Genomic DNA, 23832 nt, shown 5'->3' on the forward strand with positions numbered 1-23832 from the left:
TTCACGCACGGTTTAACGTCTTATATCATCAACTTCTGGACATCTGAATGCCAGAATAAACTTAAACGCATTGTAAACACAAAATGCCCTTGATGTTGAGGGATGTTTATTATTTCAAAAAGTACAAAGACAAAGATCTAGACAAAATAAATTGTTGAAGGAATAAGGTGTTTAATCATTTACCACTTAATACCTGGCAGCCAACCTAAGCTGAAAACAACATTCTAAAGCAGAATACACACACGCACAAAAACATGTGCGTTGTTTATTTAAATGTATCTAACCTTGACGCCGACTGCAACTTACTTATTTTAATGAAATGTCTTTGTTGATATTAATGTTTGCCAAAACAACTGAAAGAAGAAACAAACCTGTAATTTAATGAAGACCCCAGAGCTTTCATTTCAATGCTCATCATTACACGCTTATTTAAATATGAACAACAAAAGGATGGCTAGGTTACAAAACATCTCAAAACACCGGCCCAACTGTCAACGCCAGACAGCTCTACATTCCCCTATCTTTCCTCCGCTGTACATAAGCCGTGTGATTCTTAGCCGTCGCCTCTGTGTGACCTTTGTTTGTCCTTCACATATTTGTATATATATATATATTCCGTAGTATATTTACGAGAAAAGGGATATTCTCTCTGTGGCGTGCGGGGAACGATAAGGTGAGCGAGCCGTCGCTATAAGCCAGAGTGGAGAAGATGTCACCCAGAGGCGGGAAAGAGGAAGCAGCCGGAGGAGGGACAGGAAGAAAGGAAAACAGACATTTTTACATAGAGGCAGAGCACATACAAAACAGAGAGATAGCGCCGCAATCAAAGGGGCGGCTCAGTGCTGTGACACATGCAAGGAACGCTTTTGCAACAACAATGGTGTTAGTTGTATTTTTAAATAATTTCATTGATAACTTAAAAGAATGGATGGGGGGTTGGGATTGCCTTATGTCTCGAGTATATGTTGGATCATTGTCGATGTTGGAGTGTTTGTTGTTTTGTTAAAATCACGTGTGGACAGCTTTCCTTATTTTTAACAGCTTTTTTTTTTATTTTAGTCCTGTCTTTGTACAGCACATCCTTTTGAATAGTCTGTCAGAAAAAGTTAAATCGGGTTTGCTAAAAGAATGTTTGGCAATAACTGTCAATTTCCCTTGCATAGACTTCGTGACCAGGGGGCAGTGCATCTCCAATCAACCAATACTGCTCTATTAACAGACGTCTGATTTCTAATTAACAACAAAATGCCACGCTTCGAGTCTAGATAGATTAAAAAAACAGAACAAAAAACGCAATCTATCCAGACATTGGTTCTCTTGGAATGAAATCTCTTGAGCCGCATCATCGATTTCACCCGTAAAGCGTGAGATGAAATGGGCTATCTGGGAGAGATACACACTGTGATATGAAATAACAGAAGCGGGTGTGTGTTTTTATTCAGCCGTGGCTGTGTGTTTTAATGGCAGCTCGCTGCAGTGGGACGGCTCAGCTCACCCTATATAACTTTCTCCCTCCACACCTTATTGCCTATCATCCTACGCGTCCGTCGAGCTGTCTGTCCACCTGTCATTCAGTGAGTTCTTTGTACATCCGCCAGAGGGTATACACTAAGATTCTAATGGCCCTTTCTGCAATGCTCCATCTGTGCTTCCTACACATGTTCTTTGTCAGTATACGACAGGCTATTAATATGTCGGTTGGTGAGCAACCGCTTGGGTGAAGTGCGACTTGACCCTGGCGGCACTCCGGCGCTCACCAAGCGCCGCCTGACGCCCCCTCCCCCCCCCCCCCCACTCGACGCCGCCTCTATCCTCTATCTGCCGATCTTGCCGGAAGGGTCTCGAAGATCAGCCGCGGTTTGAAATGGAAGAAGATAACTTCACAAGGGCTGTGTCGCTGCCGTGAAACCTGACGGGGGAAACGGGAAGACTAGAAATGTCAGAAGGAAACGAAAACCGTGCATCAAGCGTGGCAGGAGTTGGAACAGGAAAAAAAAACCTCTGATATCTGCCCTGGAAAAAAAAGAAACCGGTGACGTACCAGCGAGCACGGAAATAACACGAGATGGGATGACGGGTGGGTGCGCACTCCTGATGGAAGTTTACGAGTTTACTGAAGCTGTTCCTGAAATTCACGGAGGAAGGGAAGTTACTTAACCAATTCATGGTTGTCGAACCTAAAGATGCGACGTGACATTGGAACGCCCTTCGTTAAGTTTTATTGTTTTCATCCTCTTCATAATCCCAAACGGATGTCATTCTGAAAGCATTTCCACGCGTAAAACCTGGATCTCGACTTTACGTCCCGTCCATTAGGGGTTGGCTGGAGCTTTTATTATGCAGCGCTGTCCCGTCGAAGTGAGCATCCCCCAAAACAAATCACGTTTACAGTCTCTCCGTTTTTTATCGCAACTCGACCATATGCCAGGTCATAGAGGCGTCTTAGATACCCCGTCTCGGTATAGAATAGTGTCGCTTTGACACCCATCCCAAGTCGAGATGTTCTGTTCGGAAGAGGAGAACCTGTCCTTACTAGCTGCAGACATTATCAGACCGGTCCAGATACACGGAGAAACCAAACTATTCAGGGCGTCTGCCGACGATGCTATGCGTCCGAGGAAATGTTTGTCCGACCGCCTATGGCGAAAAACGAAGGGATTGTGCTTTGTTTTTATACAGTGCAATTGAGCGTTTCCCTCACTTAAATGCACTCCGTTGTCCCCTCCGTCGCACCTCCCAAGGGAAGAACGCCCCCACTGTTCTAAGGGGACACCCAGTGTTAATGGAGCAGAGCCTTTGTTATTCAGTGGTGCCAACAGGTAAAGAGACGTCACACACACACACACACACACACACACACACACACACACACACACACACACTGAGCCGCTTCCTTCACTTATTTTGATATGCAACTTTTGTTTTTGTCCATTTACGATAGGGCTGATTAAAATGGACTAATACCACAAGTCTTATGATTGAGTGACTTAAAATTATAGTATTTATTAATAAGTTAACATTTCCTGCTAGTGTTCTCACAAGAGAAAATATGACATGAAAGCCATTCTGAGTACAAGTCGTGTTATTTGCACTTTGCACGATATATATATTCATCCTTTTTTCTTTATCCGCCGTCTGAATAGAGAACATCAACAATGCACCCAATTACCCGGTCCTCTGAATCCTTTTTAAACGTCAAAACAACCTTTATGATAGATATTTATACAATATGATCATAACAAAGTTGAAACTCAGCAATGGTCTGACCTTGGTACACAAACTGGAAAACTAAAACCATATATATGCCGCTTTGACTTGTCACGTACTGCCAATATCTGCAGTGCCAGATTTTTACTGGTTGGGAGTTTGTTATTATAATGTGTGCCATGAAGTATAAAATGGAAAATAAGAATCATTGTTTCTTCATATTTTTAGCCTAACTGCTTAAACGTTATATAACATCAACCACTCTGACTCCTATCCCCTTTCTACTTAAACCTATTAGGTTCTCAGATAAGTAAGGTGTGAAGCATTATTTCAACTTTATCCACTTCCACGGCGTTATTAACACCCCACTATCAGTAGAAAGAGAATTGCTGAGGAGGCATCACCCAGCAGGGGTTTAAGGTGCCGACGAGAGTGAATGCTTCAGTGTTGAAGTCTCAAAAGCCAGGTCGATGGTCTACGACGGGGGGGGTCTAGCTCCACTACGGGAGCCACGAGGAGATGAGGCCCCCGTTGTCTCTCCAAGCTCCAGGAGATGGCTTTTTGGGTGCGGTGGGCAGTGGAGGGTGCGGCCGCAGGGAGCTTCATGGCAGAGGGAGAGAACAGAAAGCCTGTTGGGGAGAGTCTCCGTCAACCCCTCTGCTGAACGGACAGGCTTCTGAAAACGTTCAGAAATAACATCTATCCTTCAACGCTGCATTGTGCAGTGTTTAGGGTGTTAGGCTGCAGGCCAAAAGGTACCAAATACCTGTAGGTATTGGTACCTACAGGTATTTGCGCAAATGAGATTGGGCCATCCTAGACCATCTGCCTGTTTCTTAACGACATGTTTCTAAACTCAGTGTTAGTTGGATAAAGATCGCCAACTGCACCACTAAATAGTGAACATCAAAGGCCATCCGTCCATTCCATGACGTCTGCGTCCTCACATCAAACGATGACAGCATCCCTCATTAACCGACCAATCAGATCAGTTATCCACACGTTAACCACTTTGATCTCCTCTTGCAATCCATGCTGGGGAAATGCAAGGCCCCATAGACCAGTCCCCCACCTCGAGGGGAACGTCACCACCACACAGACGCCTTATTTCAGTCCATCGACCTAATGAATCACACTGATTGATTGGCGGACCCCTTAATTAGCCCGTGTGGGTTTATTGACGGGTCCTCAAACATTCCAGAGCATGCCGTTGATAAGCTAAGACGCCGGTTTCCCCCCTCCTCCCCCTCCTCCTCCTCCCCCCCCCCCCCCTCCTCCTCCTCCTCCTCCTCCCCTTGTTGTGCTCCCCGGGGGAGCCGGCCCTGGGAGTACTGGAGCTGAGGATTCGCTCCGGAGTGACACGGCTCTGATGAATCCTACTTGTCAAAGAGGAGCGCTCCGTCGGCGACACAACGTCATTTGCTCATGTTTTCTGAAGCTCCAATTAGCTCCTCAGAAAGAGACGACGACGACGACGACGGGGGGGGGGGGGGGAGAGGAGGGGGGGGGGGGGGGAAGGAAGAATTAAAGGAAAGGACACTTTGGGAATGAAAAGCCAAATCTTCAGGAGGAGAATATATCACAGTTAACATTGAAATTAGAGAAAGTCATAGAAAGAAATCCATATGATAACACAGCGATTTGTTTCGGGATTACAAAGCAAATGTAATTGATGATGGTAAGATCCCTGTAAAAGTCCATTTCCCTCCACTACTTCAAACCCAGACTCTAGGGCAAGTCCTGGTCTGCATCCTCCGTCTTATTCACTATATCAAATTCGTATGGAAAGCAGACACTCTCGCCGGCTGCTTATGAATTCAATAAAGTAGGCAGTAGATGAATCTTCTTTTAACATCACTGTATGTGTCTGCTATCTGGCTTCACGTCACTTGACCAGGAAAGGGGCAGAGCGGGGTGGCCGTTAGATTTGTAATTCTCGGCGTGTTTGAGGCGATAAAACAGAGGAGCATTGCGCCGATGAGATTGGACTTGGATGCGTTCCGGAGAGAAAGCGCAGACGTGTCCCTGGTGGCGAAGCGGGAGAGCAGCAGTTTATTGAGGACAGAGTGTCCCTGCCTCTGTCATGAATCACCCTGACCAGAGGATCTCCTCTGGAGTGCTACAGGCTCTGTGGCTCTCTCTCTCTCTCTCGCTTTCTTTTCGCCTCTCTTTATAGCTATCTCTCTCTCTCTCTCTCTATCTCTCTCTCTTTATCTCTTTCTCTCTGATTCTCACTGTCACTCTCTCTCTCTCTCTCTCTCTCTCTCTCTCTCTCTCTCTCTCATCTCTCTCTCTCCTCTCTCTCCTCTCTCTCTCTCTCTTTCTCTCTCTCTTGCAGACTCTCTCGCTCTGTGGTTTCAAGATCTCCCTCTCTCTGTGTATCTCCTTCTCTATGTTTCTCCCTGTCACTGTCTCTCCCTCTCTCTTTCTCTCTCTCTCTCTCTCTCTCTACCTCTTATTCTCTCTGTATCTTCCAATCTGTCTCCTCCACCTCCTCTCTTTCTTGCTCCCTATGCATGTGTTTGATGAGATCTAGTTAATCTGAAGTCCTCTACCAACATTTGATTTTATTTGGAGTTATCAGTAAAACAGCTACAGCAGGAGTACCCAACAAAGAGAGTAAGCCATTCACTGATCATGAAAATTGGTTAACCTGTCAAGGTGAAACCTTGACCATGCAAACCCAAAATTGAAATCAGAGTGCTTCACATAGGTAATCAAAAAAACTCCATCATTTAAAAGAGAAATCTAAAACTGAATTGTGCAAAATAGAAAATCAAATGTTAAGCCTCCATTATTCAGATGGCAATGACTGTTGCTTGCCAAGGAGGGCCAGATAAACGCTGATGCAAATTTAAAATTCAATCCGACACTGAAACCCTGAACCCAAGAACTGATTGGGATTTCACAGACAGGTTTTGCATTTTCACGAGCAGCCAGAGATGTGAGAGAAAGTTGCAAACGCAGAACAAACTTCCTGTTCTGCGGTTTTCCACATCTTCCGCTCTGTATGTGTTATTCACACCACCTATCCACCCATTTCTTTGCTTGCCCCGACTCTCGTCTCTTCCCTCTCACCTCTCTTATCTCTTTCTCATTCCCTCTCTGTCTCTCTCTTTTCCGCTCATCCCTCATCTGTTTCTGTCTCTCACTCTCTCATCCCCTGTTGGTCTTCAGTCGATTCCTCTCGATCACATTCTCTCTCTCACTGTCCTTTCTCAATATTTCTCTTTTGATTTATTTTTGTCGATCTCTCTCTCTCCCACTCCTCTGTACCTTCACAATTTACCTCTCCCTGTCTCTCTCTTTCCATCCCTCTCTCCTTCTCCCCCCCCTCCCCCCCCCCCCCCCTCTCTCTCTCTCCTCTCTCTCTCTCTCTCTCTCTCTCTCTCTCACTCTCTCTCACTCTCTCTCTCTCTCGCTCTCTCTCGCTCTCTCTCTCTCTCTCTCTCTCTCTCTCTCTCTCACTCTCTCTCTCTCTCTCGCTCTCTCTTTCCCCTTCCTGTCATCATGGTTCAACCAGCTCATCTCCCAGGGACCCAGGCATCACGTGGGTTCTGGGGTCCCCATGCCCTGGCCGGGGACTCCGTGTCCTCTCTGTGGTCAGAAAGCCCCATGTGTGTGATAGCACCCCATTATTAGGCTTGTACCTTTAGTTGGCTGACCCAAAGTGCTCACCACCCTCTTTCCCTTCGGCACTAACGTATTGTTTAAGGGTGACCTTTGACCTCAGCTTCCTCCAGGTCCCAATTAAACCGCTGCCGTTAACGTGATGCAGGTAAATACAAGTAATAATTGGATACTTCAGCAATGAACCCGGTGAGAAACATCATTGCCCAGTCGAAGTCTGTAAATGATTCAGTTAAATCGACAGAAAAACACCAACTCAGACTTGACAATACAAACCACAGAATATATGAAATAACACTTTTTCTATTTTCGGTCATCACAAATAGACATAATCCAACGAGGGGAAAACAATGCAGAGAGGTGAAAACAACGGCAGAGATAATGAAAACAGAGACAATAAACAATAAATAGCAGCCGAGAGAGGGAAAGAGATGGACCACCTACACAACAGTAATGGGTGCCAGACACACATCTGCTCTCGCCAAATTAGCCGACTGTCAAAGAGGTTAACAGGCTGAGCTTGGATTTATGTGTTTGTTTTTCATAATCTATCCCGTTTAGACAGGGTAATGTGTGTGTGTGTTGCTGCTGTGAGTTTGACCCAACGGCTGCAGTTCTCCCGACTGAAAATAGTATTCAAATTGTATTGCACAAAATAAATTGCAATATGAATGCTCAAATAAAAACTATTTCAAAATACATAAAATTCATTCAAAACTTATAATAAACACGTTTTCATCTTAATAACATTGAGGTGGAGTGGATTGACAGACCACGATGAAAGAAGTATGAGTGTGTCTAGATGTATTATGTAACAGCAGGCAACAGTTCTATCGGCTTGGTCCACCTGCATGGCTCTGTACGTGCTGGAGAGGAACCCCCTGCAAGCGGAAGCTTGTTTTATATGGACCTTTATGTTGCATCACCAGCTCCACCGACCTGCTGGGTGTTCTATATCACTCACACTCCAGACACACAGGACAGGACTGTTGTGAGGAAACCTCTACTTCCATCTGTTCTGATGCAGCAGGCAGACAACACAGGGGTGTGTGTGTGTGGGGGGAGTGCCTGTGTATTTGTGCATCTGTATATGGGAATGTTTGTTTGGCTGTTTTTGCAATGGTGTATGTTTGTGTGTGTCTGTGTGTGAACATGTGTGCGTGTCTGTGTGTGTGCATCTATATGTATGTGTGTGAGTGCCTTTGTATTTGTACGTACCCCCCCCCCCCCCCCCCCCCCCCCCCCCCAGCTTGAAGATAGTCTTGCCCGGGGCGCAACTGGACGTAGAACCGCCACTGTGTGTGTGTGTGAGCATGTGTGTGTGTTTGTTTGGAAATGTTTGCCTGAATGTTGGTCTGTGTTTTTTTCTGTGTCTGTGTGTGTGTGTGTGTGAGTGTGTGTGTATGTGCACGTGTGCCTACGTCTCTTTGTGTGTCTTAGTGTTTCTGATCCGTACAAAGTTAAGGTCTTTGTATTTGCCTGGATCTCTCTCTCTCTTTGAGTCAGTGTGTTTATGAAGATGATAATGATGATGAAGATGACGACATAACAGCTTTTTCTGAGAAACAAAAGTGGTGCACACTTTATTAAAGCCAGTCTGAAGAATGAAGTCCAAGAAGTCTCAGGTTGGCAACTATAAAAAAATAGTTTCATAGCTTCTTTATCAATACTTTATATCTCATCTTGGTTCTAAAATCACTTACCTCACGACTCCAGCGACTCCAGAAAAAAACGCAAAAACACAGACAAATGTCTGTCTTTCCCATTGGTCCAATTTGGAAAGATTACATCAATGGCCATTTTCTCTGTGAATGATTCGCAGAAAAGGCGCTGATTTTGCAAACCCTGATTTTCTCACAACGCGGGTACAAAGGAGAAGCTTCCTCTCTTCTATTAGGAAATAGCTGAGCATGACTCTTCTGCTGTAAAACACAAGGCAGAACAACTTCATCATGAAAAGGCCAGCGGTGCAAGGCAGAGATCAATAAATGCACACAATTTCATGAAATATAATTGAGTGATAATAAAAAAATCCGGGACTTTCCAACAAATTATATGGTTGTAGTTTGTGGGGTTGAAGGAGCAGCTTGCCATTAGAATTCCTTTCCAGGAATATTCCACTCGCGAGGGTAAATCAGTGGCTGTCAGAGCGAACCCACCGCTTTTGACAGAATGCTAAGTTAGTGAAAGAATCGTCATAAATTTTGACGAGTGTGTTAGTCTGACTTGGAGGGTGGGATGCATGTCTTTCTAAAGAATGACGTGCGGTGGTGAGTGAGGGTGACACCTGCCGTCTGTGGAGAGGTTTCTCTTGTGACAGTAATGACATATAAAGTATAATATGAGGTAGTTGAAGCTGGTAGTGATGAAGGCTTTAGGTTTTCACTGCCATTTGACAGGTTGGGTTTGTTAATGCCTTGGGAATACTATTCTCCATCGTTGATTTGTCAATGTAAGATATAAATGAAGAGGATGATGAACACAACAGCGGATCCTATACTATGCTATACTAATACTAAGAGGTAAAAAAAACTGAGTAAGGAGTAAATTGAGCCAATACGTCCCCAGGGAAATGTTTTAGGTCCTTAAAATGGAGTCTTCTCATGCATATTATGTATATACCTTTATAATGGACGGAGCTCAATTGTATAGGTTGTCCCGCCAGACTTTTTATATAGTATTATGTCCCTTGTTACAGTCGGGCGTCTACCAAGATCAATTCAGTATTCAGAAGTTGAGAAGACAACAAATTGGCAGTGAATTCAGAAACTTGACATTCAGGAGCAGGAAGAGGTTAGGGGTCATCTTACTCAAGGATGCATGAGAGCAGGTGGGGATCAAACCCTGAATTATTCGGCCGTGAGTCAAACCCAGAGGAAATACAACACTTCAACATGAGTGTGTCAGAGGGTGGTCCGAGCTTTGCACAAATAGTGAGGATGAAAGCAAATCCGCATTTCAGACGCTTTAACGCGACGTGTGCTCATGAATCATGTAACACCAGGTAAAACAGTGATGGGGGGAGCCTGGCAGCGGTAACTGAGAGCGCCAGGCAAGGTTGTATGCTAATGTTGGGCCAGAGTTGGACAGATTGACACCCGTGGCATCGCTTTGTTTCCAAATAAATTAAACGGGGGGGTCAGGCCTGTGGTTCTGTGCTGTTTTTGACCTTGGCCCGTTTGTGATACAGACGTCAGAAATCAATTAAGCATTGGTGGGTGGCTAAAATAAAATGCTTGATATTTGGACAAAGCAAGTTTGGCTTTGGCCGAGGGTCTCATCCTTTTGGTTTTGAAAAAGAAGCTCAAACAAAACTGAAAAACGAAATATGTCGGTCGTTTAACTACAACAAAGATTTTGCACATGTTCACATGCAAAACGAATCGATAAACCCTTTAAAAGCGCTGTTGATTTTATTTAATAAATTAATAAAAAATGTAAGCCATACCGTTAATGAGCTGGGTCTAGGTCCTTGATATTGATCCCTTGCTTTCCAATTAAAGCATATCAATCCCTTTAACCAAAACACCCCTCCCAGCGCCCACACACACACACACACACAACCCTGTATCATCATGCTGGAATCACAATGGAGGGACCTGTTATAATGTGTTCATAAAACAGCTTCATTGGCGTGAAATAAAATAAGAATAATCGGATTGCTTCCATTAATGGTTTTGAAAAAAAAATATTTGTGTTGACTCTGTGGAAAGAGAAGAACAAATCAAAGCAGCTCACATCATAGCAAACGGGTCGATGCTGTGACAGGGGTTTTAAAACGTCTGGCTGAGGAAGGCTTACTGGAGAGAGCCGCGGCAGTAAGGCCCACGCGCTGGACCTAAAACCTAAATGAGAACCCAAAACCATTAGGTAAAAGACTCTAAATGATTTTTGATCCACCTCCCCCACACATTGGAAACCAACGCCATAAGACAAATGCTCGTTTTCAGCCAATTCACCTCACTCCAGGGACTATTATGGTCTGTTACGGCCTGGCCGAGCGGTAATGTGTGATGGCAGCGGACGGTACGGGGATGCGCCAGGCACACGGACTGTTCCGGAGGGAGCCCATAAACGCTTTGTCATTGTTTATGTCCCTCACACACACACACACATACACACACACACACACGCACGGCATACATCCAAGCCGACGTCCTCCTGAACCCATCCGCCGCCCACAGTAAACAACGCAGCCTTCGTCTGGTTCCAACAGGGAACCATCATCGCCGTGGCGATTCCAAGCCCAACAGAAAACCCCTTTCACCTAGGTAGCCGCCCAACACCCCCCCCAACTCGCCCCACAGCCGAGGCCAAGCTAGCAACGGCGAAGCGTCATCCATTTCCATTAGCGGGTGGTGCTGGCTGCGTGCGGCGGCGGCGGCGCCGTAGCGAGCTGGAGTGTGGGCCACTCAGCCGCGCTGCTAGGGTAATGAATGTCTGGACGAGCCAGACACGAGTGACACGACGGGCCGGCCAGATGAACACAGGTGAGGGATCGGTGCGGGGAGACCATGACGGATCGAACCGGCTTACACGGCCATCAGCCCACAGATATTGATATATTTCACCTGCGGCTGCATCGACGTGAGGCTCTTCACTGGGAGCCAGACCTCCAGGGAGACACACACAAACACACGCACGCACACTAACACCAAAACAGTCTCTGGCTCTGTGTTGGGAGCAGAATGGATCTGAGGCCTTCGACCTGTGGCCAAGGCTCTTCGGCGACCAACTGACATATTTGAACCTATTTTCGCTGTTTTTTCCCCCATCAAGTCAGAGATACAACCATGGCCCCGAGGGAGTGTCCTTTGAGCATTGGTCTACGTATTTGCGCGTCAGTTGTCTTTGTAACGATTGTACTTGGAATCTTCGTTCACATGAGTAGATACAGCTTAAGGTAGGTGAACTGTTGTAGAAAATATGACTCAGGCGAAGGAATATGTTTAGGGTTTCGCTAAGGATCTCCAGCACTCCAACGTTTGGACATATGTTAAAGACATTGAAAAGAAACGGGATTGTGAAAAGTCTTCAGGTTCTGAGTTTGAACCCCAATATTTTGAGTCACCTGTTGGCATGCTGCCCTTACCCATTACCAGCTCATTAATACATGTATTTGAACAAAAGGACTCACTGTGGTTCGCTTTCGGATAAACGTGACAGCTAAATGCAGCAGTGAGTATCGTTGTGAGCGGAGAGTTTCCTTTCCCTGACTGCTGTTCACGCCATTCCCTCTTGAACAAACGATACTGAACATAATGTTACCTGTGAACAATGTGTGATGTCGACTGCGGAGCTGCTATGCTTGTTTTCAACCGGACATAAATATAACTGTTTTTTTGTAATGATGTATAACAAATGCACCCGAACAATGAGTCTTTCCAGATGTCCATTCGTCACCGAATATCTCACCAGACAGAACGGAAGGCCCTTCGGTGCCAGCACGGACACCCATAAGAAAAACCCACAACACAAACACGGCGAATTTATCAATCAACCATGTCTGAAAAACTCAACCGTCTCTTTTCGTTTGGTGGGCGAAATGATTCATTTTGAGTGATTGCAGAGAAAATGTAAAACAAATTGAAGTAAATGTGGCGTTAGGGTTTTTTTGGAAGAAGTGATAGGTGCAGCTGGAAAAAAAAGAACAATTTTACTCCATAAAAAAAGTGCCATGAACTAAAGGAAAATGTGCCTTTTTCTGTCATTCTTTTTTTGGGCTTGTGCTTCGGTTGGTCATTCCACTGACTCTGCGTGACTGAGAACTGAACTCAGTTGGCTATCATTCAGAACTTGGTGGCTGGAACACAGAAAAGCACAGCAGGGTTATGGACCAGGAGTGGTAGGGTCCCTTAACACCGGAATAAGCACGTCCTGTGAGGTTTTACAGTCTGTCCTGAGAACTGCCCGACCTTTACTGACACACACACACACACACACACGCACACACACACACACACGCACACACACACACACACACACACACACACACACACACACGCACACACACATGTGAACACAGACAGGATGGAAAGACACACACAGAGACACAGGCACACATGTTATGGTATCCTATTTTTTATCACATTATCTCAAATTACATTATTTTAATCTTAAGAGTTTCCCAACAACAGAATGCAAACCAGCCCGGGTTGAAGGGCTAATTAAATATCAACGTGTATCAATTATCAGCTATACCCTTACAATCTTTCATCAATTAACAATTTCCAGTTATTTAACAATTTCCTGTCAATTAACAATCTTGTTAAGAGGTAAATAGTCAGTATTGAGTGTTGGGAGCCTTACAAGTTATTCAGTCACACCTTGCCTTTCTCTTTCAGCTTCATTTCATGCCTGGGTGGATGAGGCTGATGGAGAGAGAGAGAGAGAGAGAGAGAGAGAGAGAGAGAGAGAGAGAGAGAGAGAGAGAGAGAGAGAGAGAGAGAGAGAGAGAGAGAGAGAGAGAGAGAGAGAGAGAGAGAGAGAATGGATGGAAAGAAACAGAAAGAACATTGCGCAGAGGGATATAAAAAGCAAAAAAAGTTAGTGATGGAAGGACTAGAGAACACAATAATACACAGACTGAAGGAGAACGAACAAGAGAGAGAGAGAGAGAGAGAGAGAGAGAGAGAGAGAGAGAGAGAGAGAGAGAGAGAGAGAGAGAGAGAGAGAGAGAGAGAGAGTTAGTACATACTGATGGGATAGAGAGAAAGAGACGGAGAACAAGAGAGGGAACATACAGTGAGAGAGAGAAATTGTGGCATAGAGGATGGAAGAGAGGATGCAGAGAGAGAAAGGAATGGAGGAGGTATAGAATAGAGATTGTGAGACAGAAGGAAGAAAAGAGAAGTGTTATAGTGTGTGGGTGGCAGTGAGCAGAGTGTAGGGTTGTACGTTTAATGAAAGAACAGGTCAGCCATGACAGATGCACCAGAGAAAAACACAGGACTGCTTTTCAGCCACAAATTCTGCAAACTCCTTCTTCTCTTTCTGTTTTTACAGTGAATCTTCCCCCTCTCTCTCTTTCTCTCTCTCTCTCTCTCCGTCTCTCTGTCTCTTTCTCTCGTCCTTTTTCTCTGCCCTTCTTTCCCCCACTCTCTCTCCTTCCTCCTACCCCTGTGAGTATGTTGGGAGCGGGAAGCCAGAGGAGAGATATGTCGAGGGGAAAGAGGGAGAGAATGGGAAAGAGAGACAGACGCAGAGCGAGTGAAGAGAGAGAGAAAGTGATGGAGAGAGAGAAGGAAGGAGGAGGAGCAGATGGTGGTGAGTTATCAGACTTTATTTCTGGAGAGGTCTGTCTTTACGGCTCATATAGTGCTTTAATGACGAGACATAGGGGAGAAGGAAGTCCTGGAAGGAGAGGGAGTTAGAGAGGGAAGCAGAGATCTTAAAGCCCCGCTAGGAGGAATATCTGTTCTTGCTATCACAACGAGATTACACTCATGCAAAATAGGGCAGGCATCAGGCACTGATATTGATGCTAATAATCATGCAAATGCAATTGCTCAATTAGCATGCCAATAATCATTCTAACAAGGGTTTGATAATCATTCTTTAAGTTCCTATCATATTGCTGTATTAGCATTCCCTTAACAATGATAATTATGTAAATAAGCATGCTCCTAACAATATATTATTTATTTAATTAATATTGCTTACATTACTGATTTATGATTGTAATTTTAATAATAATTTATAATAAAATAATAACAACCTATGTTTAACAATAATAGCCATGCTATTATCAATTGTGCTTTAATGCTTACAATAATGCAAGTTATAATGCTGGCAATACTGTTAAGAAAGCTAGCAATGATGCTTCTGTCATGTTTTCAAACTCTGGTCTTAATAATTTATCAGAAGCTTTCCCGAGCACTGTTCTCCGGCTCCTGCAAGCTTTTCCACCCGTCGTATTGTTGTTGTTGTCAATAAATATGATCATCAACAGTAATCCACTCTCCATGGAGATGCAGTCGATTTTCCAATAGCAATTTTCTCCACTTATAATAGAGCTGGTGTAGCAGAGCAGGTCACTCTGTGATACAAACATCAGTTTCATCGAATATATAGGCCTACTGCCACGAGTCGGTTGAAGTAAACTCAAGACAAGTGCAATTAATACCAATGGAATGTTAGTGTTGTCAACATTACGTGGTCATATGTTTTGTATGATGGTCAACATTGTAGCCCATGTTATTTTGTCACTATTAATGATATGAGACCCACATTTCCCAAAATATGTTATTTGTGAAGGTTCCACTCTGCTGCAAACGCAGACAGAATTATTTTCGTGACGTCTGAGTGCCTAGACAGGCTTCCCCGAAACATATAGTATAACACTAAGGTGTGTGTGGATGGCAAAGGGTTATAGTCCAGCAGATATGGGAAGGAATTGTGCCTTTGATGATACAAGCATGCTCTTTGGCACACTGCATGCCCTAAAAGGAAGACGTCTGTCTCAGGGGCCATCGGGCAACTATGGCAGCCGTCTTTTAAAAATGGCCACAACTGGTTGTTATACAAAGTTAGCGTGGGCATAACCATAAGGATAACAAGCCCCTCTCTTTCCTCAAACTCCCAACCCAAAAAGAGTTTTCGGAAAAATCCTTCTAAATTTCAGTGTTCAAATTCTAGCTGAAACAGTGTGTTCACTCGCTCTGAAGCCTTTGGGTTTTGAATGAGGTAGCCCGAAATCCTGGAGTTATTTCAATAAAGAGAGTATGGAGGATGGATAGCAGCTACTACTACACTACACTAGGCAAGGTAATAAACAGTATGACAACATACTGGTGAGTAAAGCGATGCAATTTGACACAAGCTCTACATCTCAGTAAGTTTTAAAATCCATTAATGGGTCTGTCAAGAAAACCACTGCAATGCTACATTCCAGAGTTGTAATACTGTATTCATAATGATAATAGAATATTATACATAAAGTCACTCGGCTATGACCGTACGACAACTATGATGTCAATGACCTTTAAGGTCTGTTAAACGCACAGCAGTTTCTATTCCTATTAATAATATTCTGTCCACAATGTTTAAACACAATATTCTTTATGATATATACCTGGAGGTCATTCTTACAAGAGGACATAGCTTTATTAGTTTGTGTTACTTCAAAAAAACAATGTTGACTCAGTCTTCATTTATCACTTAAGCTTAATATTTAAAGTGGTCAGAATCGCAAGGTCTCCATTTATCTTCAGCTTTCTGAAAAAAGCTGTATCATTAATAAGTGTAATTTAGCAATTCGCTCCTTTGAATCATCGTCATTTCCCAGGTTTATATGTTAAGTAAACATACGTGTGGAACCAAGGTTGGCAACGAGTGCTCCGTAATGTGCTGTCAGCTCAAGAAAGGTATTAATAATACTGAAGAGCTTTTTAGACGTGTAACTGTATTAGGAAGGGATTACAGACTGTTTGGCTTCCCTGGTGATTATCGGGGGACCCGGATGGCTTTCAACTGCTGAAAACAGGTTTTTTTTGCCTGCATAAAAATCAATAGGGTTAGACAAACTTTGACAGAAATATATTGAGAGAAAAAATGAATAGGTGTGTATGTGTGTGTTTGTGTGTGTATTAGTGTGTGTGTGTGTGTGTGTGTGTGTGTGTGTGTGTGTGTGTGTGTGTGTGTGTGTGTGTGTGTGTGTGTGTGTGTGTGTGTGTGTGTGTGTGTATTTAGGTGTGTCTGTGTAGCCTATGTGTGTGTGTGTGTGTGTGTGTGTGTGTGTGTGTGTGTGTGTGTGTGTGTGTGTGTGTGTGTGTGTGTGTGTGTGTGTGTGTGTGTGTGTGTGTGTGTGTGTGTGTGTGTGGTTGTGTACATCCATGCATAACTTTCTCAGCCCTTTTTAGTTTTGTATCTATTCATATATTATATAGCATAAATGTTCTGGGTGCAGCAGTTCATTTCATCACGTGCGTTCTGAAGTAATCCAGGCCCATTTAGGTCAGTGCCCGATTCATTATGCACTTAAAAAGTTTTTGCATAATTAATCATAATGAATGAGGAAACATTATGTCAGGTTGCGATGCCGTTTGAGAGTGCTTACGGAGGTGCCGCGGACGTCAGCAGGTCGCAACGTTCCCAACGAGACATGCAATTAAAACAACGCGGGGAGGAAAAGAAACAGGGAAAGAGCAGCGATATCAAAATGAAAAGGTCCGCGCTCGGAGAGACGAAAGAGGGAAAGGTCGCGGGTGGGAAGGAGGACGGAGAGGAAAGACGGAGCGCGCTGTCCGGGCCGCTGAATGATTTAATGGTTTTAACGCAGAACACTAATCACGCAACGCCGGGTCATCTTCCTCCTTAACGTCTCACACTGCCGCGATCCTGAGCATGGATCACTCTTCTGTCAGCCCCCCCTCCCCCGCCCTGCCTACATGGGCGGGTCCCCCTATCCTCGGCTCTGGGTTTCTCCCTGGTTCTCTCTCTCTCTCTCTCTCTCTCTCTCTCTCTCTCTCTCTCTCTCTCTCTCTCTCTCTCTCTCTCTCTCTCTCTCTCTCTCTCTCTCTCCACGTCTCATCAGTATCTCTCTATCCGTCTCTTTTTCCCTCACTACCTCTCCCCATCTCTCGTTTGGCCCCCCTATATCATCTCTCTAGCTCTCGTATGGCTCTATATTGTACTATGTATCAGGACAAGGTCACTGGTCTGCTGACCTTGGTATGGGTGTATTGTACATGTAATTCACTGATAAGCTTTTACCATGTAACTGCTAGAGTATAGAATTGTTCAGGTTTTTTAATCTACTATTTGTAATCCCCATCATGCATACAGAACATGCTCTACGCACATATACCGATTATTGATGTGTTCCATTAACTAAATATACTTACAACACAATCTATGAAACACGATGTCTCCTGAAAATAACTTCATATAAATCGTTATATTAATGTGAAGTTTCTTCTTTCTAGAAAGGGTATTTTTCAATGCAGAAAAGTCAAATAGTAGCTAGCATTGGACTTGTCCTTCAGACTGGGTACGGAAACAGATCAGGGACACACTCGCTCGGAAAGCAGGACGACACAGATGTTGCTCGTTCTCCTTGAGAAGTTGCTGACAGCAGAGCATCACCTACACACTCACCACCCCCACCCTCCACGAGAACACACACACACCTGACACACAATAGGTGTATACATATTGCAGAGGCTATGTGTCTGTAGGTTAAAGGTATGTTTCGGGTATGTTTTGGGATGCCTTACTATTCTTCAATAGATAGAGGCAGGTGGGATCTGTAACCCTCTCAGAGCATATAACTGTACTGTACTGTAATATCATTTTTTTACCTGAATGGAGGATCATTTGAACAAATCTCCTCATGCTGAACTTTTGGTGAGACAAATTTTTTGGCATGTTTCACTGACCATCTAATAAGTGAATTACGCCAAATGGAAAATTTGATTTCCAACGCGAGCCGACGGTTGTGTTGACACAGTGATTCACAGTTGTCTGTAAGATCGCCCGCATTGTCCCTTCCAATGAAGTACCCGACAAATTCCAGAAAGGGTTGTATATATTTGCCATAAAAACATCTGCTATCAGAAAGATTGCTTGTGCAGCAGATGTGTGAGTGTAAGTGAGTGCTTATGTGTCTCTCAGCTCATTCAAACGGTGGCGAGAAATTTAAACCATTCACATTAATAGACCCATTGTCTAACTTGGCTTGGAGTAAGGCTTCATATTGCATTCAATTTTCACTTTCCCTTCTGCTTCATTAGCTTAGAATTTAGTTGAATGGGCCAAGTTAGCTATTCATGGTTTGCTTAGGAAACAAAGTAAAGTTATTAGCTGAAAAATACAATATTAACAGGATTTTACATATACCAGGTTTTCAGATGTTTCAGTGAAACATATAACATTGAGATGTTCCTTTGTAGAGTATATAGCAAATATATATGCACAACATATGCATACAAAATATCTGCAGATTCAATAACAAGATACATTAAAATGAATATTTTAGATTCCATCATTTAGCAGATGCTTTTTTTGCAAAGCGTCTTCCAAAAATACAGAACATAGTTAAAATCTTTTTACATTGTAAATGCTCTGCACAACTAAATTAATATTTTTATTGAGTTCTGCATAATAAACGTTGAATAAGGTAGAAGGAAATAGGGTTGTTTTGTCTAGTGTAGAAGAGACCACATCCAAACCAAGGTTTTCGTGTCAAGGTGATCCTTTTAATTCCACTCCAGATGAATCCACACTCTACTCAATTTGATTTGACACAAATGCTCTGGATGCACTCCCAATTACAGGAGACCTGTCTAGCTCTTTAGCCACGCAGGCTTTTAAGCCTTGTGGCCCTTTTCCCCAAAGCAAAAGTACCTCACGTTCTACTCAACTTCGCTCACCGTTCAAGCATAAAACAGCTATCTAAGTGAACCTGATTCATTCTTAGCGGGGGTTAATCAAGTTTAGTCTCCTCGACGGCACTAAAAAACCGCCAACATGTAAGCAACATTAGAGCTAATGGATGGAATGGAACTACTTTGCTCGCTCCTGGAATATATCAAGTCGTCCTTGGTTGTCTTGATATGTGACTTGGTTCTGTCATTCTGTGTTATGCGGCTTTGTATTACCGGTCTTACCTTTCAGAGAATAAGGGAAACCACAAAGCCTAATTCTCCAAACTTGCTAACTGAATCAATTAGATAGCACTTTATGACATGTATTATTCATGTCATAACCAATCATCTAATCAATTACAAGATCCAATTGGATAGCTCCGTTGACAGCGTCATTCAATATATTTTCCATTATATATAAAAAAAAAAAATCCAAACACAATTTGCACATTATAATGTAATTCTGGTCAGCCCCTAAACATATTGCTTTTATCATAACTAATATGTACAATATCTTTCATTTTGAGGGGCAAATAAACAACCTTTAATTATTATTTTTTGTTTTTTGCTGGCAAGTGAGACACAAGTCCGTTTTTCGAGAAACCAAAATAACTTGACGACGTGAACTTGAGTCCTGACAATTTGTCAAAAAACAGCCAACGGTGGTGTCGGCCATGGCGGGCCCGGAGAATTAATGTAGCAGATGGACACCGCCCTCTGCGTCGCAGAGGTCAGCGGTTTATCACACAGCGCATAAATTAAGTTGCATTTAAGAAGCACTTACAAGACACCGTCGTCCGTCAGTGCCATCCATCGCTGTGATTTATTTGGCCATCACCTGTTTTCTTTTTGTGTGTTTTTACCAGAGGCATCTGTGTCCCAAAAGGGATGCTCTCCGACACTGTTTTAATTTCAGACAACAGTGGAAGACCCAGAGGGCACTGGGTCAGATGTTGGACTCGACAAAAGGTCCTGGGTCCGATCCCCAACATCCTCAGTCTAACTGTAGGCATCCTAGAGCAAGATAAGCCCCCAACCTCTTCGTGCTACTTAATGACCTGCATCTGAATTCACTGTAAATCAGCAGGGATAAAAGCATCCACTATATGACAAAAAAGTCAATATTATATCTGATATTTATAAGGCAGTCAATCCTCATGCATGTCAGAAACTGTATTATATTATATTGGCCTGACCCCAAGCCATCAAAGTGTAAAGTTAATTACCAGGACACCTTAATGTTATAACCATACATCGAGCCTTACACTTTCAATTAATCAGTACATCGACCAAAACCGTATCTCTTTAACATTTAAGGTGATCAAGGTTTTTTTGTCTGCTCTGTGACATTTTTCTCCTGGAGGAATCCAGGGATAGGCAGAAGAACCCCTGCTGTACTTTGTAGTACAGCACATTGATTCAGGCTGGATCAATGCCTTGAGTAAACTCACCTCTGGTTAATAGCATCCGTCCTCCGAAGAAATGGCTAGAGCAAACACACAAGGCTGTGCTGTGTAGTCATAGTGACCGCCTGTCCATCTCTCGCTCGATCCATCTCTCTAGCTTTTTTTCCAAGTCTCCCTTTTGGCACGACATTTGATAAAATGTAAAAATAATGGCCTAGGGATTGGTTGGAGTGTGTAGTGATGTGTACTGTGGTGTACTCAACGCATTATGCATGAAGGCCATGTTGTTGGGAAAAACTGCTTCGGCCTCGTAGGCATTCTATTAAAAATCGGAAACCGAAAAGTCGATTTTGACACAGGCCCACCACAGCGTTTTATGGCTAGTAATTGGGTTTAAAATATTCAGGTTCCCTTCTCAAAAAACTGACTGACTGACTGAGTGAGTGGCTGAATGTGGCAGAACGTGATGGGAATCCAAAAGTAGAATGAGTAGTTCTGATATTTATACTTAGTATTTTATTAAATATGAAAGGTGTAACCTACTCGCTATAAATATGAAAAAAGGAATGCTAATATTCATTCTAGAGAATGAGGACAAGGATAGCATAAGACAGGGTCTGAGGAAACAGAAACATAGAGGGGGGGATATAGTAAAGACAAATTAAATCAGTTACAGGAAATACAATAGGGTTCCAAATGTTATCAAACAGGCCAAGACAACCGTCTGACCCAACAGGAAAGATTTGGGGAGAATAAATCAAAGGAAGGCTTAGCTCTACCAAACTTTTCTGTAGAATGACAACACAAATACACACAATGGTATCACGATTTATCTGCTCATAAACACAACAATGGTCGCTTAGGGGCCCAGAGGGAGACTATGAGACACAGAGAAACAGAGAGAGAGAGACCATGAAAGAGATTTATGGAGACAGAGATATTCTGAAGTTTCCTCCTATTGCATGCTGCACTAGTCAACTCAAATCTGTCCGTTTAATTGACCTGATGTCATCACTATCATACCTTTGCTTGCTGCCTCTAACTCAGAAGCTGGCCTCCTCAGAAAAGTCTCAAGAAATGTAATTTGATGTAAGATGTAGGCATACAATGAATATGAATTGTATACAATATAAATTGTTAGGATCATTTTCGGTTCAAAAGGTGAAATGAATATGACAGTTGGATTCATGCATTCCCACTGAGTTTCAAAATCCTAGTATCAATTATTAGTTTTTGATAATACACTCCTATCTGGTCAATACTTTCTCTCATGTTGTCCTAAACGTGTTAGGCAGTATGTGAAACTATAGATATTCATAATGTTAACTTTAAAGAACAGAGTTTGAGGATATATTTTGGGAAGACATTGATTTGGTTTTAAATTCTGCAGCGGTTGTGTATCTGACCAATTCAATTTTTAAACATGTCTTTCTTAGCAGAAAAAAATTACATTATTCTTAACCACGAAAGGATGAGTCAATGTATAGATTAAAGATAAGTCAAACAAAATCGATACCTAAGTGTTTGAAACAGGAGCGTGTCTTCATGACATATGTGTCAAAATCCCATACGAGGGCCCAGTATACGAGCCACCAACAACTGCCAATGCTACCGATTGCACATACATGACTCAATACATGTTAACTTACGCAGAAGTGTGTTCATATCAGATATAATGATCACTGAGCTTGTGTTGAAAATTAAATACAAAGCATCTTCCATCCCGGTGGGTGGGTGGGGGAGGGGGGATGGATCAATCTGATTGGTTTGCGTCTTGTCTGTTTCCTTGGCAGCGATGGTGAGAGAGAGGGAAGAGAGAGGGAGGGTAGGGGGAGAGAAGATAGGGAGGGAGGGGGAGTGAGAAGTGAGTGAGAGAGAGAGAGAGAGAGAGAGAGGGCGAGAGGGCGAGAGGGCGAGAGGGAGAGAGGGAGAGAGGGAGAGAGAGAGAGAGAGAGAGAGAGAGAGAGAGAGAGAACCCAGTTTGGACTTGGAAGGGGGAGAGGGATGGAGCAGGGAGAACGAGAGGGTTGGGAGGAGGCGGAAGAGAAGAGGAGGGGCGGGGAAGGAGGAAGGGGGTGGAGGAAGAGGGTGGAGGAAGGGGGTGGAGGAAGAGGAGAGGGAGGAAGATAAGTAATACGAAGAGGACAGGAGGAGGTAAATGAGACAACACGGAGAGAGGGAGCAGGGCCGGAGAAGGGGGAGAGAGAGAGAGGAGGAGGAGGAGGCAGGAGTCTCCCCTGATAGGAAAGTCACCTGTGTGTTGGAATAAATAAGACAACACCTGGCGCTCTGAGTAGCCTTGGGCCCCAAGGCTCTGATTGGGAGACAGACAGAGGCCCCCAGCCAAGCAGTGGGGGGGCCACTTGGAGCCGCCTAAGGCAAAAACATTACACCCTTCATCCCCAGACTAGTATCACACACACACACGAACACACGCCGAAACACATACACAAACACACATCCATGCACAAAAAGCACATACAGATGCGCACACACACACAAATACAGACACAAACATCCGGACAAACCCTTCGGCACGCACACAAATGCATGCACACACAAAACACATTTAGCAAACGACGCACAGACCCAAAAATGTAAAGATGCTGAGCACACACCACTTATGCACGCAATCCAGTATACACACATCAGTGCGCACTCATACACATACACATACACACACACACACACACACACACACAGACACACACACACACACACACACACACACAGACACACACTACACAAGTTATAAATCCAAACAAACACATACACACACACTCATGCACGCACAAATGCTTGCACACACAAACACCACAGAAACGCATTAATAGAAATATAGGGGACACAGCAAACAGCCGGTGTGACAGACCCTCAAAATCATTCCCTTTCCAGAGGCCGTACTCTCCGATGCATTGCTCAGATTCTCCTGATTGCTCAACACTGACCCATTTACCTCCCACTCCACGGAGACACATGCTGTGACATCACCGCTTCTCTGAACAATCAAAGTCCAATTGATCAGCGGATGTAAACAAGCTGGCAGAGGAAGGGGGTGGGACTTGTTGCCAAGGTACCTATTCTTAGAACCTTGACGTGGACCGGATCTCTATAAAAAGCCGGAATTTGAGAGTCCTTGATCATACTTTGTCAAGAAAGTTACAAAAGCCGGTTCGAGAGTAAAGAGTGTTTTCCTGTTATACCTTTGAAAAGTTAGTCAAGGG

This window comes from Gadus chalcogrammus, chromosome 19 (assembly GCF_026213295.1).
Source record: "Gadus chalcogrammus isolate NIFS_2021 chromosome 19, NIFS_Gcha_1.0, whole genome shotgun sequence".
In the NCBI taxonomy this organism is placed as follows: Eukaryota; Metazoa; Chordata; class Actinopteri; order Gadiformes; family Gadidae; genus Gadus; species Gadus chalcogrammus.